We start from the raw sequence: 23,437 nt of genomic DNA on the forward strand, positions 1-23,437 counted from the left end.
TTTCCATCTTTCTACTCCCATCCTCTTCTATAGAAAATACCCCTCAGGAAAAAAAAGAGCCAGGTTAGATAAACATTTCCTGGTTCTCACAGAAAAGGCAACAACTTCAAACCGGATTCTGGCTCCGTGCTGCTGGCTCAGCTGAGGGGACAGGGCCCCTGGCTCTGCAGAAGATGTTCCTCAAAACTCATTCATGGTCCATGAGGCTCCTCATCAACCAGGATGCCAGGAGAGGAGGGGGGATGTCCAGGGGCATAAGGGAACAGTAAATTTCACACATTGGCAGTTTGGCTACACCCATCAGAGCCCTGAAATGAAGCGATCAGGTGGATGCCAGGAACTGTTAAGAAAATGCATAAACAGTACAGACAATGAACTTTACTCCTGCAGTGGAACCACCCAAAGCCATTCTACAAAATTTGATTAGCAGGTGAGCAACAGCAACATTAGGTGGTCAAAAAAAATGCTCAGTTGCCACGATTCTTATGACATTCCCATAACCACCCCTTATAAACGGGCTGGTAAATATACAAATCCCCCCTCACACTCACACACACACACACCGACATTATTTCAAGTGTGGAACACACTGAAAGATTACAGACTTTAAGATCTGGTATGCTTATCACAAAAATAACTGGTTACTGTGGGTTCTGTGGTTTATTACAGTGGTTGAAAAGACCTCAGATGTAGTTGGAGTCCTTCTACGTGGCCAACGTCATATACTAAATGCTCAATTCCTAAGTGCTTTATTTATGTCCAAAAATCATGCTTTTGTCTTGCAAGAAGAATGCTTTTCAGTCGAGTAGCCTCACTGTTCTCAATTACTTTTATATATCAAATCGTATTATAGAGCATTACTCTTGCCAGGTTGCATAAAAGAACCTTCTTTACAATGACTATGCCAGCGCTGTCGCCTCACTGATCTCACAGTTTCTGGAAATCAAGATCAAGCAAGAGCACTTTCAATCACACTCATCTTTTTCTTTTCAATTCAGTGCGACTCCTGATCTTTAACTAAAGCTAAAATTATGATGCCCAATACAGATACATATTATGCCACTCCTTCTCAACCTGGAGTTCTCGCATTAAGTACAGCTGGCATGCCATATAAATAATAATGTGTTCATATAGCGCTTCATACCACACTTCTCCCTTCTTTTTGTTTTTATTTATTTAATTTATAGGTTACAAAATCAGTACAATTACCATGACAACATGGCAAGCACAGCATGACGACTGGGTTACAGAATCTGAGAAGCTCAATTCGATTCCCGGCGCGGCAGGTTTCTGGACCAGGGTCAGCGGACTCGATAATTCTCTCGCCTCGGTGCCCACTCTGATCAGCGATCACACTCGGCAACTCTGGGCATTAGCTTGCCTCATCTTCACTAACGGCCCCACCAGACCGCCGGGGATGCCTGGTCTCACCCTGGAGATACCCATTAAGGGACCATCTCTCAGGGAAGCCAGGAAGGGTTTCGCAGCGGTCGAAGCGCCTTGGGACCCTACGGGTAAGTAGTGCGCTATATAAATGCCAACACATTTACAATACATTTACATACAATACACAAAACTGTCATGAAACATATCCAGCATACAGAGGCTCGCCAATAGTAACATGCATACATTATTATCTCAACCCCACCCAGAGTAGTCATAAAGCATCAATTTACAACATAACAATCTTACAGGTGGTGCATCTGGGGAGCTATGACTTGATATTTTTGCTGGAGGGACACACCTTTCTGCCCAGATTCAATTTTAGACAAATAGGATCTCAATAGATCCCAAAAGTCTCATGGACGGGCAGCCTGTGGCAACGTTTCTACATATGTCCCTGACCATTCCTCACACAGGCACATGACCTTCAGCCAATTCTGAAACTTTGGGGCAAGGCTGCTAACCCATCTCATGTCCATCCCCAAAAGCAAACCAGTGGCAGTGAATTCTTTATATGTTTTCGGAATCTCTGATATAACCCAATAACAGTGTAAAAGGAGTCAGTCGATAGGCATGCTCTGCCATTTGGCAGAGCGCTGTCATGAACGGAGTCCAAGAAGTGGCCAAAACTGGACAGGTCCATGCTAGATGAAAAAAGCCTGCTTCCATAGTACTACAGCGCTTGCATCCAGTGTCAACGTCTTGATAATAACGTGCAAGAGCCAGTAGTGAAATGTACACTATGTAAAAACTTATAATTAATCAATCGATACCTGCTGTTGGAGGATATCTCCTTGGTTTGTTGGCAACAGTATCACCATTGTTCATCTGTAATTTTTTTGTCCCAGATCACCCACCCATGACCAGCGAGCCTTAGGAGATTCCGGAGTCAAACAGTCCACTACTGCAGTGTACAAACTTGAAATAAGTCTATACGGTTGTGGGTTAGTAAGTAGAATGGTCAACACCGACCATTCAGGGAGCTCCTTCCGGAACATATCAAAGAGGTGTGGAGCTTCTGTGAGAGTTTGCCATAAGTAAAAACATCTACCACAGTAGCGGATGAGTTGCCTACATACTCACAGTATGTTTTAAGCTAGTGTGCTAGAAATACTATCACCCAGTGTTGATTTGACTCTTCCCCATTGACTTTGCAAACCCAGGGGTGTAATCCAGTTGTAACGTGTGATAATGCCTAATGGGTATTTGCAGGGCGTATGGTATGGATAAAATACACAGAATGTCTAGTCTGTTCCAGGCCGAAAGGGTGCAATGCACTGTGTGCATTTCTTGGGTTGGTCTAGGGAGCTGAGTGATGAGGACAGCCGGGAGAAGGGTAGGGGGGACACCAGGCCTGCTCGATCACAACTGGGGCCTGTCTGCTGTTGTGAAAACAGTGGTGGAAAATTGTACTTATGCCACTAAATAGTAGGTTTCAAAGTAGGGGGCTGCAAACCCGTCCTTGTGACGTGGAGCCGTAAGGTGTGCCAGCCGATCCTTGGCTGCCTGTCCGCCCATACTAATTTATTCATGAGAGAGCGTAACTGAAATACAAGTAGTGTTGTTCAAAGGAAGTGGAATATTTTGAAATAGATATAGTAGCTCAGGCAGGACTATCATTTTTTATTAAAGTAACTATCTGCTAGCGGGAGGCCATAACACAAATTGAGGGGCTCCCCCGCACTGCCTGTGCTGCAGGGGTAACTGTTAGCCACTTATCCACATTGGATTGTAGAGGGTCCATATATCGCCTATAATTCACCCTAATTAAGGTTGGGATGTGTACATGATAGAGGATACCTAGATATCTGGTTGGTACAATCTGCAGTTACAGCTGATAAGGCGTGTCTGGTCTAGTAGTGATTCCAGTTAGGGGGACCATAATTGATTTAGTCCAATTAATCCTGAGTCCAGATCAGCAGCCAAACTCTTATTTCCTGAACAATGGGAGACAGGTTAACTGAGGGGTCTTTGACAACCAGCATACCGTCATCAGTATACATGGATAATGTGTATCGGAACCCCATATTTACACCCTGCCTGTGGTGAAATTCACTTACAGCACATGCCATAGGCTCTACCGTAAAGGCAAAAAGAAGGAGCAACAGGGGGCAATCCTGTTGAGTACCCTGTCCTAGCCCAAAAGGCTCTGACAAGCCACCATTCAAGCGTATCCTAGCCGAATGAGCCGTATATAACGAATGTACCAATTTGAATTTACAGGAATTTGTATAGTGCTCGTATACCAGGCGGTTTAATGGCGCTGAAGGATGCTTAACCCAGGACTAGGGCGACTGAGTTACTGAGGTGAGAAGGCGTGGGAAAATAAAGTCTTGAGGGCCCTGCGAAATTCAAGATAAGAGGAAATAGATCTAATGTGAAGGGGGAGGGAATTCCAAAAAGTGGGGGCAAGGACAGTGAATTTCAAACCCCCAGATTTCCTTTTTTTGAACCGGGGGACAGAAAGAAAAAATTTAGTAGAAGAGCGAAGTTCTCTGTTGGGGCAGTAAGCACTGATGGCGGAAGAAATAAAATCTGGGGCAGTCCCCGCCAAGGCCTGAAAGGTGGTACAGCCCAATTTAAAGAGAGCCCGTTCTTTAATGGGCAGCCAATGTAGGGATTTGAGTAGGGGAGTGATGTGATGGAATCTGGGCAGGCCATAAATCAGGCGGGCAGCCTGATTTTGGACTAACTGAAGGCGGCGAAAGGCATATGCAGGAGCGCCATTATACACAATATTCCCGTAGTCCAACCGGGACAGGACCATTGCCATCAGAATCAGTTTAAGGGCGGGAAAGGAGAAAAACCGGGAAATTTTCCGTATAGTGCGGAGGGCAAAGAAACAGGAAGAAACAACAGAACTGATCTGGGAGTGAGGAGTGAGGTGTTTATTGAGTGAGATCCCTAGAGTTTTTACTGAGAGGAGGGTGTGGGGGAGATGCCCAAGGAGGGAGGCCAAAAGTTGGGGGACCAGGAGCTGGGGGTGCTACCAGTGAGGACAAGTCAGTCTTGTCCGGATTTAATTTCAGATGGTTGCAGTTCATCCAATCACTGATGAACAGCATGACAGACTGGAAATTAAATATGTTGGTTGGGGAGTGTGACAGATGAAAAATGAGTTGGAGGTCATCTGCATAGTTATACATGGTGACCTCCATTTGCTGAAGTGCAAAAATAAGTGGAAAGATATACAGATTAAATAATAAAGGAGAGAGAGAGGAACTCTGGGGGACACCACACTGAACTGAGTGAGGGGGGCAGTGAATTCAGCAAGATGAACGGCCTGGCAGCGATCTCTTAGAAAGGAGCTAATCCAGGCCAGAGCTGGGTTCTCGATGCCCGCCGCCTTGACATGGGTGAGAAGGATGGAATGGTCAACCGTGTCAAAGGCGGCGGAAAGATCTAAGAGAACGAGGGCCTGGGTAGTGTTGGTATCTAGCTCCCCTCTAAGCTCGTCCATCACAGGGATGACCACCTTCTCAGTGGAGTGCCGGGGTCGAAAGCCGGCCTGACGGGAAGCAAATCCCCCACTCTCCTCCAAAAAAGGCGCCAAGGACCTGGGTGACGTGAGCCTCCAGGGCTTTGGCCAGAAAGGGGAGGAGGGAGATGGGACGATAGTTGGAGGGAGAGGCGGGGTCAGCCCCAGGTTTTTTTAGAATGGGGATAACAATAGCGGCTTTATGAAGGGCCAGTACAATCCCCTGTTCAAGAGAATCATTGAGGAAAGTGAGGGGGGGAAGGTAGCAGTTAGTAAAAATCTTGCGAAGGATATGCGCCGGGGCAGTATCCACAGGGGATCCAGATTTAACACGTGTCACTAGGGCGAGGAAGGTTTCTCTGGTCAGGAGGGGTAGATGAGTCAAGCTGGAAGAAGGGGGAGGAGGCTGGGGGTCACAGAAGGTAGGGGAAGGAAGCAGAATCTCAGCCTTAATGAGTGCAACTTTCTCAACGAAGAAATCGTTGAGGGAGTTGCACAACAGCTGGGATGGGGGAATTTTGGAAGAGGCTCTATCAGAAGAAGCCAGTTCACGGACTATGGCAAATATTTCTTTAGACTGGTTCTCTGCAACAAGAATCCTCCCTGAGAATTAGGCTGTCTTAGCAAGAAGGATATCCTTTTTATATTCATTGAGGATGGAGGTGTAGCGGAGTTTCGAAAGAGGGCAGTAGGCACGCCTCCAAGCTCTCTCTGCCTGACGCACTGCCAGTTTCTTTGCCTTAAGGGCGGGAGAGAACCATTTGTTAGCGTCATGGGTGCGTTTGACCATGACACACTTCAGAGGGGCAGCTTGATCGCAGGCCCTCAGGAGCCAGCTGTTCAAGGCATCCAGTTGCCTAGATGGCGCAAGGCCAGCCAGGTCTGGGCCAGAAGCCGATAGAGAGGAGCAGAGGGCAGGGATGTCCACTCTGCTCCAATTTCTCACCCAGGTGTGTTTAGAAAATGGAAAATTGGGGGTGACGCTAAGATACAGAGAAAAAGAAATCAAAAAGTGATCCGAGGGAGGGAGCTGAAACAAAGGTGTTAAGGGTCCAGATTTGGTCTAAAGTGTTGCCGTTAATGTGGGTGGGGGAAAGGACACAGGAAACAAAGTTCAGGCTAAGGAGGAGTTCAGTGAAATTGCGGGATACAATATCTTCCGCTGGGTCATTGGGCCAGAAGTTAAAATCCCAGAGAAGCAGGACCGAAGAATTATTAATTGCCAGGGTTTCCAGGAGGTCAGAAATAGCGGGGAGGAAGCGAGGGCAGGGCTGGGGAGGGCGATAAACAAGGACACACGTTAGGGGAACCTGGGAAAAGGAGGAGCGAATGACCAAGCAATCCGCCATAGGTAAGGAGGGAGAGGGGAGCATTTGAAAGTGAAGGCACGCCCGGGCAATCAGAGCAACTCCACCGCCTGTTCGGCCCTCAGGCCGATCGGCCCTGAGGATAACATAGGGGGGGGGGGAGTAGGGCTGATAACACGCTGGGGAGAGAGTCAGTGCGGAACCAGGTCTCGGTCAAAAATAGTAGGTCCGGCTTGACGGAATCCAAGAAGTCAAACAGTTCTAACTGGTGTTTGACGGCCGATCTGGTATTAAGTAGGAAGGCTGAGAGATGGGATGACACGGGTGGCAAAGGAGGGGTGGGAGGGGGCTTGGGGGGGACCGGGGAAAGGGAGGGAGGGGAAGGTTCTACGACAGGGAAGTGAAGAGGGAGGGGAACGGGCTAGGCCAAGTTCAGTAATCCGTGCGCAAATGGCTGTTTGGGGGAGCCACTGTACCTGTAGCGCAAGTAGTTGTGCAGTGGAGTATGAATAAAAACTGGCAGAGTGGAGGGCCCCAGGCCGCGGACGGGCGCAGACGGGCTTGCCTTTGGCACGCCTTTGGCGCGCTCGCATGGGGCGTTGTTTTTGAAGGGCTGAAGGCGCTATGACTGGTGCGCTGCCCTGAGACCACCGCTGCCTCTCACAAAATGGCGCCCGCTACCCCGTCAGCCCTCCGTAGCAATCAGCACACAGCCGTGCCGGACCGGGGCTAGGGGAGCGGGAAGGAGCGAGGGAGGCAGTCAGCAATCGAATGGAATAAAGTGCAGTTTGTTTTTAAAACTAGTCATTAAAAGTACAATCTTTAAAAACTAGTGATCAGGGTAAAATAAGTATAAGAAAATCACAGGGAGCACCCACACGCGAGCGCAGCAGCCTCGAACCCACTGCCACTGGGTATCTGCCATCCACTGCACGCTCGCATGGGGCGTTGTTTTTGAAGGCGCGATGACTGGTGTGCTGCCCTGAGAACACTGCTGCCTCTCCCAAAATGGCGCCCGCTACCCCGTCAGCCCTCCGGAGCAATCGGCACACAGCCGTGCCGGACCGGGGCTAGGGGAGCGGGAAGGAGCGAGGGAGGCAGTCAGCAATCGAATAGAATAAAGTGCAGTTTGTTTTTAAAACTAGTCATTAAAAGTACAATCTTTAAAAACTAGTGATCAGGGTAAAATAAGTATAAGAAAATCACAGGGCGCACCCACACGCGAGCGCAGCAGCCTCGAACCCACTGCCACTGGGTATCTGGCATTACCCATGGTACCCATTTCCCATACGCCCCACCAAGTCCCATTCTGGTTAGCACCGTGAGCAGGAAAGGCCATTCAACGGTCTCAAATGCCTTGGTGGCATCTAAAAATGCAGTGACAACGGGCACATCGGGGTTTAACTGGTGTGTGACGGTGAAAAGCGAGCGGATATTATCCGGCGTTGAGAGACCAGGGATAAAGCCAAACTGATCTGGACGGATCAGCCTCGGCATTTGTTGGACTAATTGGTTTGCCAGCAATTTGGCCAGAATTTTACTGTGAACATCGATAAGAGACAGAGGACGAAAGGATTCACATTTATATGGAGGTTTGTCCAGTTTGAAAAGTGTGATTATGATTAATTCCCTCATTGTCAAGGGTAGGGTGCCCAAATGAAAAGCCTCATCCTATACAGCTTGTAATAAACAACTCCTTGGCATAGGTTTTATAAAATTCAACCGGAAAGCCATCAGCGCCTTTCTGTTTTTTAATTACTTAATGACCTGCTTAATCTCCGTAGCAGTAGGGGGCTGGCAGAAAATGTCACTTTCCGCCTGGTCTGACCATGCCAAGGTGAACTGCTGAGGTAAGCGGTCACATCTGAGGAGGTAGCCTCTGTGTGGTATGTATATAGCCCTTTGTAAAATACAACACATTCTCGTAATATCTTCTCAGGGTCATTCAATGGGTGCCCATCAGAATTATCTACAGTATGAATACCATTAGCAGTCCATCTCGGTTAAGGCAGAATGGCAAGTGTGTGCCCTGGCCTGTCACATTCCCCATATTCCCTAGCTTGGGAGTGTTTGCTCACAAATTTCACTTCTCGGTCAGGCTCATCTCGGAACTCCAGCAAAAGGGAAAAACACATAGGGTCCAAGAGGCTCTGATCTCTGGATTCCTCATACCAGAGCTCCAAAGTACGAAGTTCTGTTTCTAGATGTTGAAGTCTGCCTCTAATAGATTTGAGAATACTATGCCCCTTGGTGATGCATTCACCTAGGATAACCACCTTCAGTGCCTCCCAGAAAGTGGCAATTGTAGATATGGAGCCCTTATTCATGGAGACATTCTGTAATTGTGGTATGGATTTCTTCTTTAAACAACATATCTAATAAGGACTTGGTCTGGTCTCCATAGTGGCACAGGTACCCAGTTAGTAGGGACGGTGAATTGTAACATCACCGGTGAATTGCCCAACAGGGTTCTGGGTTAAGCCATCAGGATGTGTCATGAACTGAAGAGTGAAAGGTGCATTTGTGGACACCACTGTGCAGAGCGTACCAAATATCTAACATGTCAAACTATGCCATTATGTCCAGCAATGCATCACAAGCCCTAGTGAGGCAGCGCTCATGGTGATATGAAGAGTCTTAGTCAATGTCCAGCCAGTAATAGATTGTGATCACCACCCCACCCCCCCACCCCCAAATTATTGAATTATTGCACTAGGATCAATTGTAATACACTCTTTCAGCACAGCTCAGAAAAAGTCGGGCCATTTGTAGTGAGCAATGTAACAAGCATGTGTCTATGAGGCTTCATATTATTAAATATCGTCCGACCGGATCTGCCAGGGTCCGGGTATGTCTATATGGCACCTGCTTTCTCATGATAGTGGCCACCCCCCACCCCCCCGGCATAGGATGAGTAAGAGGTGAAATATTGGTAAGGGCCCGATGAGGTGTGTAAACCCGTCCTTCTCTCCAGCATTAGGTGTGTTTCCTGCAGATAGATGATATCCGCTCTGTGGGGGTTGAGATAAGTAAGAATCTGGTGGCATTTACGGGTTTATTTAAACCGCAGACATTCTAAGTGACACATTTTAATGGCTGACCTCTCTAGTCCGGTCCATGTGCTATTGAGATACAGCAATATTAATCCAGTATTAAAGTGCGTTTAAAGTCCCGCCGTGTGTCATAACATTTCGCAATTGGATAGCAAGTATTAACATTCCTTACTTCCTCCTCCCACCGATCCCTCCTACATTAGGACCCAATCTCCCAGTTGTAACCCCAAACAACATGAACGGAGTTATCTGTGACATACAATCAAACTATCTCAAGCATCATTTAGTGTTTTGTATAACATGGTAGTAGGCAGGAGGCAGGCAGAGCACTGGTAAGGTAGCGACAACCAGCAAAATAAACATGAGATCATATTGAATGAGCAATGGCTCGCAGCAGTATCATAAATAGAACTGTTAGGTTGAGCCAATACAGTGTAGCAGGCACGTTTTAGCTAAACAACCCAGTGTTGATTTGACTCTTCCCCATTGACTTTGCAATCCCAGGGGTGTAATCCAGTTGTAACGTGTGATAATGCCTAATGGGTATTTGCAGGGCGTATGGTATGGATAAAATACACAGAATGTCTAGTCTGTTCCAGGCCGAAAGGGTGCAATGCACTGTGTGCATTTCTTGGGTTGGTCTAGGGAGCTGAGTGATGAGGACAGCCGGGAGAAGGGTAGGGGGGACACCAGGCCTGCTCGATCACAACTGGGGCCTGTCTGCTGTTGTGAAAACAGTGGTGGAAAAATTGTACTTATGCCACTAAATAGTAGGTTTCAAAGTAGGGGGCTGCAAACCCGTCCTTGTGACGTGGAGCCGTAAGGTGTGCCAGCCGATCCTTGGCTGCCTGTCCGCCCATACTAATTTATTCATGAAAGAGCGTAACTGAAATACAAGTAGTGTTGTTCAAAGGAAGTGGAATATTTTGAAATAGATATAGTAGCTCAGGCAGGACTATCATTTTTTATTAAAGTAACTATCTGCTAGCGGGAGGGCGTAACACAAATTGAGGGGCTCCCCCGCACTGCCTGTGCTGCAGGGGTAACTGTTACCCACATTGGATTGTAGAGGGTCCATATATCGCCTATAATTCACCCTAATTAAGGTTGCGATGTGTACATGATAGAGGATACCTAGATATCTGGTTGGTACAGTCTGCAGTTACAGCTGATAAGGCGTGTCTGGTCTAGTAGTGATTCCAGTTAGGGGGGCCATAATTGATTTAGTCCAATTAATCCTGAGTCCAGATCAGCAGCCAAACTCTTATTTCCTGAACAATGGGAGACAGGTTAACTGAGGGGTCTTTGACAACCAGCATACCGTCATCAGTATACATGGATAATGTGTATCGGAACCCCATATTTACACCCTGCCTGTGGTGAAATTCACTTACAGCACATGCCATAGGCTCTACCGTAAAGGCAAAAAGAAGGAGCGACAGGGGGCAACCCTGTTGAGTTCCCCTCTCCTAGCCCAAAAGGCTCTGACAAGCCACCATTCAAGCGTATCCTAGCCGAATGAGCCATATATAACGAATGTACCCATTTGAATTTGAACTTACAGGAATTTGTATAGCGCTCGTATACCAGGCGGTTTCATGGCGCTGAAGGATGCTTAACCCAGGACTAGGGCGACTGAGTTACTGAGGTGAGAAGGCGTGGGAAAATAAAAAAGTCTTGAGGGCCCTGCGAAATTCAAGATAAGAGGAAATAGATCTAATGTGAAGGGGGAGGGAATTCCAAAAAGTGGGGGCAAGGACAGTGAATTTCAAACCCCCAGATTTCCTTTTTTTGAACCGGGGGACAGAAAGAAAAAATTTAGTAGAAGAGCGAAGTTCTCTGTTGGGGCAGTAAGCACTGATGGCGGAAGAAATAAAATCTGGGGCAGTACCCGCCAAGGCCTGAAAGGTGGTACAGCCCAATTTAAAGAGAGCCCGTTCTTTAATGGGCAGCCAATGTAGGGATTTGAGTAGGGGAGTGATGTGATGGAATCTGGGCAGGCCATAAATCAGGCGGGCAGCCTGATTTTGGACTAACTGAAGGCGGCGAAAGGCATATGCAGGAGCGCCATTATACACAATATTCCCGTAGTCCAACCGGGACAGGACCATTGCCATCAGAATCAGTTTAAGGGCGGGAAAGGAGAAAAACCGGGAAATTTTCCGTATAGTGCGGAGGGCAAAGAAACAGGAAGAAACAACAGAACTGATCTGGGAGTGAGGAGTGAGGAGTGAGGTGTTTATTGAGTGAGATCCCTAAAGTTTTTACTGAGGAGGAGGGTGTGGTGGAGATGCCCAAGGAGGGAGGCCAAAAGTTGGGGGACCAGGAGCTGGGGGTGCTACCAGTGACGACAAGTCAGTCTTGTCCGGATTTAATTTCAGATGGTTGCAGTTCATCCAATCACTGATGAACAGCATGACAGACTGGAAATTAAATATGTTGGTTGGGGAGTGTGACAGATGAAAAATGAGTTGGAGGTCATCTGCATAGTTATACACGGTGACCTCCATTTGCTGAAGTGCAAAAATAAGTGGAAAGATATACAGATTAAATAATAAAGGAGAGAGAGAGGAACCCTGGGGGACACCACACTGAACTGAGTGAGGGGGGCAGTGAATTCAGCAAGATGAACGGCCTGGCAGCGATCTCTTAGAAAGGAGCTAATCCAGGCCAGAGCTGGGCTCTCGATGCCCGCCGCCTTGACATGGGTGAGAAGGATGGAATGGTCAACTGTGTCAAAGGCGGCGGAAAGATCTAAGAGAACGAGGGCCTGGGTAGTGTTGGTATCTAGCCCCCCTCTAAGCTCGTCCATCACAGGGATGACCACCTTCTCAGTAGAGTGCCGGGGTCGAAAGCCGGCCTGACGGGAAGCAAATCCCCCACTCTCCTCCACAAAGGCGCCAAGGACCTGGGTGACGTGAGCCTCCAGGGCTTTGGCCAGAAAGGGGAGGAGGGAGATGGGACGATAGTTGGAGGGAGAGGCGGGGTCAGCCCCAGGTTTTTTTAGAATGGGGATAACAATAGCGGCTTTATGAAGGGCCAGTACAATCCCCTGTTCAAGAGAATCATTGAGGAAAGTGAGTGGGGGAAGGTAGCAGTTAGTAAAAATCTTGTGAAGGATATGCGCCGGGGCAGTATCCACAGGGGATCCAGATTTAACACGGGTCACTAGGGTGAGGAAGGTTTCTCTGGTCAGGAGGGGTAGATGAGTCAAGCTGGAAGAAGGGGGAGGAGGCTGGGGGTCACAGAAGGTAGGGGAAGGAAGCAGAATCTTAGCCTTAATGAGTGCAACTTTCTCAACGAAGAAATCGTTGAGGGAGTTGCACAACAGCTGGGATGGGGGAATTTTGGAAGAGGCTCTATCAGAAGAAGCCAGTTCACGGACTATGGCAAATATTTCTTTAGACTGGTTCTCTGCAACAAGAATCCTCCCTGATAATTAGGCTGTCTTAGCAAGAAGGATATCCTTTTTATATTCATTGAGGATGGAGGTGTAGTGGAGTTTCAAAAGAGGGCAGTAGGCACGCCTCCAAGCTCTCTCTGCTTGACGCACTGCCAGTTTCTTTGCCTTAAGGGCGGGAGAGAACCATTTGTTAGCGTCATGGGTGCGTTTGACCATTACACACTTCAGAGGGGCAGCTTGATCGCAGGCCCTCAGGAGCCAGCTGTTCAAGGCATCCAGTTGCCTAGATGGCGCAAGGCCAGCCAGGTCTGGGCCAGAAGCTGATAGAGAGGAGCAGAGGGCAGGGATGTCCACTCTGCTCCAATTTCTCGCCCAGGTGTGTTTAGAAAATGGAAAATTGGGGGTGACGCTAAGATCCAGAGAAAAAGAAATCAAAAAGTGATCCGACCAAGAGCAAGGCTGGGCGGAGGGAGCTGAAACAAAGGTGTTAAGGGTCCAGATTTGGTCTAAAGTGTTGCCGTTAATGTGGGTGGGGGAAAGGACACAGGAAACAAAGTTCAGGCTAAGGAGGAGTTCAGTGAAATTGCGGGATACAATATCTTCCGCTGGGTCATTGGGCCAGAAGTTAAAATTCCAGAGAAGCAGGACCGAAGAATTATTAATTGCCAGGGTTTCCAGAGGTCAGAAATAGCGGGGAGGAAGCGAGGGCAGGGCTGGGGAGGGCGATAAACAAGGACACACGTTAGGGGAACCTGGGAAAAGGAGAAGCGAATGACCAAGCAATCCGCCATAGGTAAGGAGGGAGAGGGGAGCATTTGAAAGTGAAGCCCCGCCCAGGCAATCAGAGCAACTCCACCTCCTGTTCGGCCCTGAGGATAACATAGGGGGAGGGGGGGGGGGGTAGGGCTGATAACACGCTGGGGAGAGAGTCAGTGCGGAACCAGGTCTCGGTCAAAAATAGTAGGTCCGGCTTGACGGAATCCAAGAAGTCAAACAGTTCTAACTGGTGTTTGACGGCCGATCTGGTATTAAGTAGGAAGGCTGAGAGATGAGATGACACGGGTGGCAAAGGAGGGGTGGGAGGGTCTTGGGGGGGACCGGGGAAAGGGAGGGAGGGAAAGGTTCTACGACAGGGAAGTGAAGAGGGAGGGGAACGGGCTAGGCCAAGTACAGTAATCCGTGCGCAAATGGCTGTTTGGGGGAGCCACTGTACCTGTAGCGCAAGTAGTTGTGCAGTGGAGTATGAATAAAAACTGGCAGAGTGGAGGGCCCCAGGCCGCGGACGGGCGCAGACAGGCTTGCCTTTGGCACGCCTTCGGCGCGCCGCCGGCGCGTCTGCTGCGCGCTCGCATGGGGCGTTGTTTTTGAAGGGCTGAAGGCGCTATGACTGGTGCGCTGCCCTGAGACCACCGCTGCCTCTCATAAAATGGCGCCCGCTACCCCGTCAGCCCTCCGTAGCAATCAGCACACAGCCGTGCCGGACCGGGGCTAGGGGAGCGTGAAGGAGCGAGGGAGGCAGTCAGCAATCGAATGGAATAAAGTGCAGTTTGTTTTTAAAACTAGTCATTAAAAGTACAATCTTTAAAAACTAGTGATCAGGGTAAAATAAGTATAAGAAAATCACAGGGCGCACCCACACGCGAGCGCAGCAGCCTCGAACCCACTGCCACTGGGTATCTGGCATTACCCATGGTACTTATTTCCCATACGCCCCACCCAGTCCCATTCTGGTTAGCACCGTGAGCAGGAAAGGCCATTCAACGGTCTCAAATGCCTTGGTGGCATCTAAAAATGCAGTGACAATGGGCACATCGGGGTTTAACTGGTGTGTGACGGTGAAAAGCGAGCGGATATTATCCGGCGTTGAGAGACCAGGGATAAAGCCAAACTGATCTGGACGGATCAGCCTCGGCATTAGTTGGACTAATTGGTTTGCCAGCAATTTGGCCAGAATTTTACTGTGAACATTGATAAGAGACAGAGGACGAAAGGATTCACATTTATATGGAGGTTTGTCCAGTTTGAAAAGTGTGATTATGATTAATTCCCTCATTGTCAAGGGTAGGGTGCCCAAATGAAAAGCCTCATCCTATACAGCTTGTAATAAACAACTCCTTGGCATAGGTTTTATAAAATTAAACCGGAAAGCCATCAGTGCCTTTCTGTTTTTTTAATTACTTAATGACCTGCTTAATCTCCGTAGCAGTAGGGGGCTGGCAGAAAATGTCACTTTCCGCCTGGTCTGACCATGCCAAGGTGAACTGCTGAGGTAAGCGGTCACATCTGAGGAGGTAGCCTCTGTGTGGTATGTATATAGCCCTTTGTAAAATACAACACATTCTCGTAATATCTTCTCAGGGTCATTCAATGGGTGCCCATCAGAATTATCTACAGTATGAATACCATTAGCAGTCCATCTCGGTTAAGGCAGAATGGCAAGTGTGTGCCCTGGCCTGTCACATTCCCCATATTCCCTAGCTTGGGAGTGTTTGCTCACAAATTTCACTTCTCGGTCAGGCTCATCTCGGAACTCCAGCAAAAGGGAAAAACACATAGGGTCCAAGAGGCTCTGATCTCTGGATTCCTCATACCAGTGCTCCAAAGTACGAAGTTCTGTTTCTAGATGTTGAAGTCTGCCTCTAATAGATTCGAGAATACTATGCCCCTTGGTGATGCATTCACCTAGGATAACCACCTTCAGTGCCTCCCAGAAAGTGGCAATCGTAGATATGGAGCCCTTATTCATGGAGACATTCTGTAATTGCGGTATGGATTTCTTCTTTAAACAACATATCTAATAAGGACTTGGGCTGGTCTCCATAGTGGCACAGGTACCCAGTTAGTAGGGACGGTGAATTGTAACATCACCGGTGAATTGCCCAACAGGGTTCTGGGTTAAGCCATCAGGATGTGTCATGAACTGAAGAGTGAAAGGTGCATTTGTGGACACCACTGTGCAGAGCGTACCAAATATCTAACATGTCAAACTATGCCATTATGTCCAGCAATGCATCACAAGCCCTAGTGAGGCAGCGCTCATGGTGATATGAACAGTCTTAGTCAATGTCCAGCCAGTAATAGATTGTGATCACCACCCCCCCCCCCACCCCCCCCCCACCCCCAAATTATTGAATTATTGCACTAGGATCAATTGTAATACACTCTTTCAGCACAGCTCAGAAAAAGTCGGGCCATTTGTAGTGAGCAATGTAACAAGCATGTGTCTATGAGGCTTCATATTATTAAATATCGTCCGACCGGATCTGCCAGGGTCCGGGTATGTCTATATGGCACCTGCTTTCTCATGATAGTGGCCACCCCCCGGCATAGGATGAGTAAGAGGTGAAATATTGGTAAGGGCCCGATGAGGTGTGTAAACCCGTCCTTCTCTCCAGCATTAGGTGTGTTTCCTGCAGATAGATGATATCCGCTCTGTGGGGGTTGAGATAAGTAAGAATCTGGTGGCATTTACGGGTTTATTTAAACCGCAGACAATCTAAGTGACACATTTTAATGGCTCACCTCTCTAGTCCGGTCCATGTGCTATTGAGATACAGCAATATTAATCCAGTATTAAAGTGCGTTTAAATTCCCGCCGTGTGCCATAACATTTCGCAATTGGATAGCAAGTATTAACATTCCTTACTTCCTCCTCCCACCCATCCCTCCTACATTAGGACCCAATCTCCCAGTTGTAACCCCAAACAACATGAACGGAGTTATCTGTGACATACAATCAAACTATCTCAAGCATCATTTAGTGTTTTGTATAACATGGTAGTAGGCAGGAGGCAGGCAGAGCACTGGTAAGGTAGCGACAACCAGCAAAATAAACATTAGATCATATTGAATGAGCAATGGCTCGCAGCAGTATCATAAATAGAACTGTTAGGTTGAGCCAATACAGTGTAGCAGGCACGTTTTAGCTTAACAACCCACATTTGATCTTTGTCTTTGCAACAAACTGAATTTTGACAGTTCTAACAATGACATGCAAGTAAACATCCAGTCAAATCTGAGATAAGCTGAACTGCATGCAGCGCATGAATGCACAGTCATTCCACCTCATCCAGAGATGTTAGTCAGCCTTATGAGGCTCCCATTGGAGGGAGGGTGTTTTTGCAGTAAAGACACTGCTGCTGTGGACTCCATGATAATCCTCTGCTTACCGGTCCAAGAAATGTGCACTCTGGCTGGATAACCCATGGCATACATTATCCCCCGCTTTTGCAGCTTCTTTTTGATTGGAAGAAATTTCCTGCGTGCATCTTCCACAGATCGCGTAAAGTCAGGAAAGAAATGTAGGTGCATCCTTTCGTGATGGACCTCCTTTGGCTCCTAGGCCAAAAGATTCACCTGATCTTTGGAACTTTAATTAAAAACATTTTTAATGAGGGATCAGGCAGGGGCTCCAGAGACCTATGCCCTCTCCGTATCACTTATGACTGGGAGAAATAATCAGCCCAAAATAGTGTGAGAAGTAATTTTTCAATGTAGTCTTCGGTGCTGTAGTTTCAGGGTCTCCAAGGATGCATACGTTATTTCTTCTACACCTAGCTTACAAATCTTCATTGCTAATTCACCTTACAAAGTTCCACTTTCATCTCCTCCAGGGTTTTAGCCTGTTGTGTGTGCACGTCTTCCACATCAGAAATACTTGTTCAGAGTCTGTCAGACGCGTATGTCGTTTATCTGTGCAATCTTTCATGACATCCATGTGTCTGGTCAGGGACTCTAGATTGCAGTCAATGGCTATGAGACAGATTTTGATTTCCAGTAGGACAGATGGGGGGTGGGTGGGGTTAGTCTCAATCCCCTTCGGCCCCTTCGGCCCCTTCTTGCCAAAGGCTGCTGGTCAGTGTACATCGCTGTTCGGTGCGATTGATGTTTAGATTAAAATGTAAGGCGCTGCTTGGCATCTGTTTTACATATTGAACTGTATTAGGGGGTAGTGAGATCGAGCAACCGAAGGCTCAACACAGAGGAGAGCAAGACATTTGCAAATACACACAATTTTCAATACATGACACCCATGACTCAAGAAGGAGATCCACACCAAGTAACTTTATATATGTTTAGACATCAGAGAAAAATTGTTCAGTTAAGTAAGTTTCTAAATATAAATTCTTTTCACTTTATTAAGTGGACACAGTGAAATTTCTGAGTTCTGCTTTGTTATCCTATGGACAAGAAAAAAGTTCTGCAAACAGGTATACTACAACGACGTACAAGACCAACCTTCAGGAGTTAAGGTGAGTGGTGGGTATGGTCCAAGGCAGCACCAGCAGCAGCATGGGGGCGGCCAAGTGCAGGGTGCAAAACAGCAGGTTTTCAGGAACCCACTGCGCTTTCAGTAGAAATCATATCATTTACCAGGCAAATGTGGGGGGGTGACCATGTCAAAAAGGGTCACTTTCCTACACCCGCCAAGCCCAGTACAGCGTGCTGGCCTAGCAAGGTCTCACTTGCCAGGTGCTGTGGCGGATTCCGACCACGTCCCGCGGCCAGCCGATGTCATGCTTCAGGCTGGGATATTTCCAAGATATTTGCTCTGGCTAGCCGAGCAGAGTTAGAAAGCCCACGTCTTAGTTCGGTGCCAGCCCCCCCCCCCTTCTATCATTTCTAACATATGTAAATAACCAAATTAAAGATTTTGTTGTTGTTGTACATCGGAGCCCGTCCCCTCCACCACGCTCCCGCCTCCCAGCTGCTCCTCCGTCCTGTGTAGCGCTGTGTCCGCCCTGATTCCTTCGGAAGCGGACGCTCCCCACGACCCCTGGTCTCTCCTGGGTATCATTGTACTGCTGCATTGTACTGCTGACTTACTCTGCTACATAGAATTCGATCTGGTGCCTGCGCTGCTCGCATTGCCTCTCTAGCTGCATCTGCCATTATAGTGCTCGCTTTAATCAGCTTCTTTGAAATCGTGTGCTGCTCGCTTTGTTGTGTCTTATTTAATTCGCATTGCCTCTGTAATAATTTTTTATTATTGTAGTGATTGCCCGCTTTGCCTTCAGAGTGTGTAGCCTGATCGTGCCAGTGCCCCTGCCCACAGCGTAACCCTGTCTGTGCCCCAGCCTGTTCCGGTTTCGTTTTTGCAGCCATTTTGTTGTTGTTGTGCATCGGAGCCCGTCCCCTCCACCACGCTCCCGCCACCCAGCTGCTCCTCCCTCCCACTGAGTGCCTAGCCTCGCTCCGTCCCGTGTAGCGCTGTGTCCGCCCTGATTCCTTCGGAAGCGGACGCTCCCCACGACCCCTGGTCTCTCCTGGGTGCATTGTACTGCTGACTTACTCTGCCACATAGAATTCGATCTGGTGCCTGCGCTGCTCGCATTGCCTCTCTAGCTGCATCTGCCATTATAGTGCTTGCTTTAATCAGCTTCTTTGAAATCGTGTGCTGCTCGCTTTGTTGTGTCTTATTTAATTTGCATTGCCTCTGTAATTATTTTTTATTATTGTAGTGATTGCCCGCTTTGCCTTCAGAGTGTGTATCCTGATTGTGCCAGTGCCCCTGCCCACAGCATAACCCTGTCTGTGCCCCAGCCTGTTCCGGTTTCGTTTTTGCAGCCATTTTGTTGTTGTTGTGCATCGGAGCCCGGCCCCTCCACCACGCTCTCGCCTCCCAGCTGCTCCTCCCTCGCCCCTCCCCCTCCACTATCCACATATGACAGATGCCTCCGCGCGCAGCGTTCACGCGCAGCGGTCGTGCCCTATGCGCGCCCAAGATGCGCCAAAGGTAAGCCCGTCTACGCCCGTCCGCGCCTGGACCGCGCCCAGCGCCAGACCCCATTGTCCTCGCAAAACCCACTCCACCCACATAACGTATGACGCCGCTAGCCTCTTTGCCCTTAACCCCGGACGCACACCACAATGCTGCGAAGCTGCCCCAGGACACACCCATGGCCCGTTCGCCTGCCACTCCTGCAAGTTCGCCTGCACCAGGACTCACACCAAATCCACTACCTCCAAACACAGCTCCAACTCCAACCACCTGAAGTGCATCCTGCTGAACACCCGCTCGGTCCACAGACACGCCACTCAACTCTGGGACCTACTCGACACCACATCGCCGGACATCGCCTTCCTTACAGAAACTTGGATGAACGCCTCATCAACGCCCGACATCGCCATAGCCATCCCGGACGCTTACAAGATCATCCGAAAAGACAGCACCAACCAAACCGAAGGAGGCATCGCCATCGTCCATAAGAATACCATCAGAATCACGACCAGCTCCGACTATAACCGCGCAACCGCCGAACACCTTCACTTCCAGATCCACACCGACCCCAGGACCACACTTAGAGGCACCCTCATCTACAGACCACCAGGAACCTGCACACAATTCATCGAAGACATCACCGACTTCATCAGCCCACATGCCCTCCCCTCCGAGAACTACATTCTACTGGGAGACCTAAACTTCCACCTGGAAAAGAAAAACGACAGCAACACCACCACCCTTCTGGACAACCTGGCCAATCTCGGACTCAAACAACTTGTTGACACCCCCACCCACCTTGCCGGACACACGCTCAACCCTATCATCACCTCCAGCAAACACATCTCCTTCGATCACACCACAGCTCTCCATTGGACGGACCACAGCTGCGTTCACTTCAGCTACAAAAAGACCACAACCCACAACCCCCCACAACCTATTCCTCGAAGAAACTGGAACAAAATCACCACCGACCAACTCTTAACATCGCTCAACCAAAACCCTCCTGCCATATCAGCGGACCCAAACCAAGCTGCCACCAAACTCACACAATGGATCACCCACAGCGCTGACGAATTAGCACCCTTGAAAAACCACCAGATCAAACAAGGGAGCAAAAAGGCCCCCTGGTTCAACGATGACCTTAAGAAATCCAAGAAGTTATGTCGTACCCTCGAGAAAACCTGGAGAAAAAACCAAACCACTGACAACCTGACCACCTTCAAGGACGCCACCCGCAAACACCACCAATTAATCCGATCCACCAAGAAATCTGCATTCAAGGATCGACTCGACAACAACGCCCACAACAGCAAGGAACTATTCAACATCGTCAAAGAATTCACCAACCCCACCGCCGGCACCAACGACATCACTCCCTCCCAAGACCTCTGCGACTCTTTATCCTCTTTCTTCCACAACAAAATCGCCGACATACATAACAGCTTTGAAAACCAGTCCGAAGAACTGCCCACTCCACCCACCTACTAACCAAAACAGCACTCTCACAACCTTTCAGCCCGGAACCCAATCACCACTGAAGACACCATCCGCCTGATGAACTCCATCCACTCAGGATCGCCAACCGACCCATGTCCCCACCACATCTTCAACAAAGCAGACTCCATCATCGCACCCCATCTCCGCGATGTCATCAACTGTTCCTTCAACTCCGCTACCTTCCCGGAAAGCTGGAAACATGCTGAACTCAGCGCCCTTCTGAAGTCTGAAGAAACCCACAGCAGACCTCTCTGAACTTAAGAACTACCGCCCCATCTCGCTCCTCCCATTCCCTGCCAAAGTCATTGAAAAAGCCGTCAATAGTCAGCTCGCCGCCTTCCTCGAATCCAACAAATCCCTCGACCCTTCACAGTCCGGCTTCCGAGCCAAACACAGCACCGAAACCGCACTCATCACAGCAACAGACGACATCCGAACGCTACTGGACAACGGAGAAACAGTTGCCCTCATCCTACTCGACCTCTCCGCCGCCTTCGACACAGTCTGTCACAGCACCCTCATACAATGCCTCAACAACGTCGGAATACAAGGAAAAGCTTTGGACTGGATCATCTCGTTCCTTGCCGAAAGAACCCAGAGAGTCCGCCTCCCCCCATTCAAATCAGAGGCTACCGAAGTCATCTGTGGTGTACCACAAGGATCATCACTCAGTCCCACCCTCTTCAACATTTACATGAGTCCTCTCGCATCAATCGCGCGACAACACAACCTCAACATCATTTCCTACGCAGACGACACCCAGCTGATCCTCTCCCTCACCAAAGACCCAAACACCGCCAAAACCAATCTACACGAAGGAATGAAAGAAGTAGCCGAATGTATGAAGAACAGCCGTTTAAAACGGAACTAGGACAAAACGGAAGTCCTCATCTTAGGATCATCCCCCTCTGCCTGGGACGACTCATGGTGGCCACCGGCCTTGGGTGCAGCACCCATACCTACAGATCACGCACGTAACCTGGGCTTCATCCTAGACTCCTCCCTCTCGATGACCAGACAAGCCAACGCCGTCTCATCTTCATGCTTCAACATCCTACGCATGCTCAAAAAAATCTTCTGCTGGATCCCCACCGAAACAAGAAAGACAGTCACCCACGCACTAGTCACTAGCCGTCTGGATTATGGAAATACCCTTTACGCCGGGACCACAGCCAAACTACAGAAAAAACTCCAACGCATCCAAAATGCCTCAGCCAGACTCATACTGGACATTCCCCGTCAAGCTCACATTTCCGGTCACCTGAAGGAACTCCACTGGCTCCCCGTCAACAAGAGAATGACGTTCCATCTCCTTACCCACGCACACAAGGCCCTCTACGACCTAGGACCCGAATGCCTCAACACACGATTGTCCTTCAACACACCCACACGCCAACTACGATCATCCAATCAATCCATCGCCGCAATTCCGCGCATCCTCCCATGGTGGATCTGTGGAACATCCTTCTCCTACTTAGCGGCCAAAACCTGGAATTCTCTCCCCACTCACCTCCGACTTACACAGAACCACCTCTCCTTCAGAAAGCAACTAAAAACCTGGCTATTCGATAAGTAATGCACCCACCCTCCCTCAAGCGCCTTGAGACCCCCTGGGTGAGTAGTGCGCTATACAAATGCCTGAACTTGAACTTGAACTTGTCTCTGAAGAGTTGAAGAATGAAGGTGAAGTCTGCTTTGATGGGATTCAAACTTTACTTGTAAATCGCATTTTTCTGTGGTGAGTACTCAACTCACGGAGACATTTTTCCACATTGGCTATTAATGCTTCTTTATATTTAGTCATTCATTTCTGCATTTTTATTCTTTCTTAAGCATCGTATTTGTCTCTCCTCTATGGGAATAACCAGAAGAGTACAAGCTTGGATTCATTCTTATTTTTTGGAATGCCCTTTTTTCTGCCTTCTTACTTGTGTTTGGCTGTCTTTGATTATTTCTCCTTTCAGTTTCAAGCTAATTTTTATGCCAATGACACCCAAACTCTCTTTTCTATTCTCTCATTTGCAGATTTTGCGTGCATGCCTATTGGATATGCAAGTGAATCACAGATATACTTATAAAGCTGGACTTTATTATATGTGGTGATTCTATTATATAGAAGTTATGAACTATCCTGAATGAAGGTATTACGGAATGATATTTTGAACACTTTGTGAAGGAATGGAAGGTAATGAATTTAGTTACTGAATAGTAAAAGTCCTGAAAGGATTTAAAATGGGTGTTAGGATGAATTCAAAGGTACTAAGTAGGAAGCTAGGAAAGTATATGAATATGATGGAGAATAAGTAGGAAGATTACAAAACTGAAGTAAAGATTGAACAATTTTTTTTTAATAAGAAACTGAGGAACAGTTTTTGATTGCCCCTTTGAAAGATTCAGGCATGTTTAATATTTAAAGTATACCTGATAGTGAACCATCACCAATTTTTTTTTTTTAAAGAATACAAAAAACGCAATTACAGTCATGGCATTCCACTGAAGCAGAACTCAATGGGATGTCAGGGCTACATTTGC

General features: G+C 48.2%; 1 protein-coding gene across 1 annotated transcript in view; it reads right to left on the reverse strand.

Moving 5' to 3' along the window:
* PLPP5 (phospholipid phosphatase 5) overlaps positions 1-23,437 on the reverse strand; it is a 287,796-nt gene that overhangs the window by 60,950 nt on the left and 203,409 nt on the right. The window lies entirely within an intron of this gene.

This window comes from Lissotriton vulgaris, chromosome 11, assembly GCF_964263255.1.
Source record: "Lissotriton vulgaris chromosome 11, aLisVul1.2, whole genome shotgun sequence".
In the NCBI taxonomy this organism is placed as follows: Eukaryota; Metazoa; Chordata; class Amphibia; order Caudata; family Salamandridae; genus Lissotriton; species Lissotriton vulgaris.